The sequence below is a fragment of the Chenopodium album genome, chromosome 9 (assembly GCF_948465745.1).
Source record: "Chenopodium album chromosome 9, dcCheAlbu1.1, whole genome shotgun sequence".
NCBI lineage: Eukaryota > Viridiplantae > Streptophyta > Magnoliopsida > Caryophyllales > Amaranthaceae > Chenopodium > Chenopodium album.
The window spans coordinates 42,186,801-42,189,164 of record NC_137842.1 but is presented as its reverse complement, the minus strand read 5'-3'; the positions used below and the strand labels follow the sequence as shown (position 1 = coordinate 42,189,164).

Genomic DNA, 2,364 nt, shown 5'->3' with positions numbered 1-2,364 from the left:
CGGTCTCCATATTGAGAAAACTGAGACCGCCTATCTAAGATAGATAGTCTCTGTTTTAGGAAAAATAGAGACTGCCTATTAAGGTTAGGCAGTCTTTTTTTTTGGTAAACTGAGACCTCCTATTTCACTTAACATGTCTATTTGGGCGCATTTAAAATTAAAAAAAAATTATTGCTAATTTAATTTGATTTATGCTATAATTAAATCGATAAAATTAAAAGAGAATAACATTGCCACATTAATGTTTGTACTATGATACAAAGAATTTTAACAAACTTTAATTAAATTCTAGTAAAAATATATAAATGAATTATTGTAATCTATGCGTATAACTATATCAAACATGTAACTTGAGTACTCCAATTTCTTCCTCTCTCCTTTGTTTTGAGATTCTTGTGTGAAAACAAGAAAATCTGTCAAAGCAAAAGGCACACAATGAATCAATCATAATAATTGAGAATAACCATAAAATTAAACATTCGTTTAGAAAAATTAACTGAAAAATGAACTAATAAAATAAAAGATCAACTCATCCAAAAACAAAAATCTGTAAATTCATGGTAGCAATTAAACGAATGATGAACATGGAATTTGCTAAAACAAATCTAATATATTTCCATCCATGTAAATTAGAAGGGGATCCACAACTACAAGTCTACAGTTCATGAACACGTATGTTGTGCCAATGAAAATGATGATAACAATGATAATACCGCACAACCCAAAAAGTCTAACCGCAAAAACTATAGTGCAAAATACATCAAACAGATCAAAAATCAACAGACCTTGAAACCACAACAAAAGATGAAACTAAAACAAAAATACATAAATAATAATCAATTAAAAAAAATCCAAGAAGAAGAGACCTTCAAGTAGTTCCGGCAAATTTGGGATCAGATCCCCAATAATTTGAATCTAGATTTTCAACCCATCTTAATTTATAACAATCGATTGATTTGTCATGATGACCCAACATAAAATGAGTATCATATTACTACATAAACCCATAAAACTCCTTTCGAAACATCCATAACTTAAATGTCTTGTTCGAGAACTTGAATCACTTCATCATCAAACCTCTCAAACTTCAATAAATCACTGTAACAACATGGAGATTCATCGCAAAATAAAAACGTTATTCCCCTTTAACCACACATCTCTCAAATGATTTCGAGGCTCCGAACAGGGGAATTCAAAGGTGAAGGAGAGGAAATAAAATTAAGAGGAAAGGGAGGAGAGAGAATGAAAGGTAAAGGAAGGAGATGGAATGCTGGAGGCGGATTGAAAGTGAAGTGTTAGGGTTTCATATATTTATTTTTATGATTAAAGGAGATCGGTTAACTTGTATACGTGTCTCTCCCTTTTTTAATTTCAAAAAAAAAAAAAAAAAAAAAACTAAGAGAGACCAATTAAGTTCCATATAGGTCACACTCCCTTTTTAATTTTCAAATAGAAAAACTTAAGAGAGTCCGGTTAAGTTGCTGTTAGGTCTCTCCCCTGTTAAATTTCAAATTAAAAAAAACTACGAGAGACCTGTTATCTACGGTAAATGGTCTCTCTTAAATTTTCACCTCTTAACACAATATTAAAGGGACCGGTTATTTGCGACATTGGGTCTCTTGAAACAAAGAGACCGATTATTTAATTAACGGGTCTCTTATTTCGGGTCTCTTTGAGCATTTTTGTAGTAGTGAATTTAACAAGAAACACGAGATAAGGAGAATTATTTATTCAAGCTAGAAATACTAAAAAGAGAAAGAATATACACTAACTCACTTTCATAGGAAACACGGTCAATTTTAGCAACAAAAGACAAGCCATTTAAACCCCTAGTTTACCCTAGAGGACGAGTGTGATCTCGTGAGGGTTTCCTAAGACTGTAACCCAAAAATATAGACAAAAACCAAGGCAAGGCAATAAAAAAAAAAGAAAAAGACACATACGAAGAGAAAGAAAACACAAAGTTCACAATTGGACAAGAGATAAGAACAAGGACCAATGAATGCAAACCTTTCTAAATAGACAAATGTATGCACGTTCCAAGATGTCAACGGTTGATTGAAACATAAAAGATGCTAAGCATAGAGAACTAATGAGGACTCAATCCATCCTAGTCCCAACCAATCGGTCCGCGTTCTCTCCACTAGCTTCAAATCAACCCTTAAGCTAGTTTCTCATGATTCCTCAAAGAAACCGAAATAGATAAAGAAAATTAAAAACTTTGAGAAGGTAGTCCCGACATCTTAGCCAGGCACACTCTCTCCAAAGGCTTTACAAGGGTCTCCCTCCTCCGATGTTGACTCAACCCTCAAGGTTATAATGGTTTTTTTATTGGTTGTAACATAAGGCTAGGGGTCAAGGCGG

General features: G+C 33.2%; 1 long non-coding RNA gene across 1 annotated transcript; it reads right to left on the bottom strand.

Moving 5' to 3' along the window:
• Positions 1-214: 214 nt before the first annotated feature.
• Positions 215-1,509, bottom strand: LOC145558526 (uncharacterized). Its single transcript, XR_014092513.1, has 2 exons — positions 867-1,509; positions 215-413 (listed from the first exon to the last, which is right to left on the bottom strand). It is a non-coding gene; the product is annotated as an uncharacterized LOC145558526 (long non-coding RNA).
• Between the last annotated feature and the right edge of the window lie 855 nt (positions 1,510-2,364).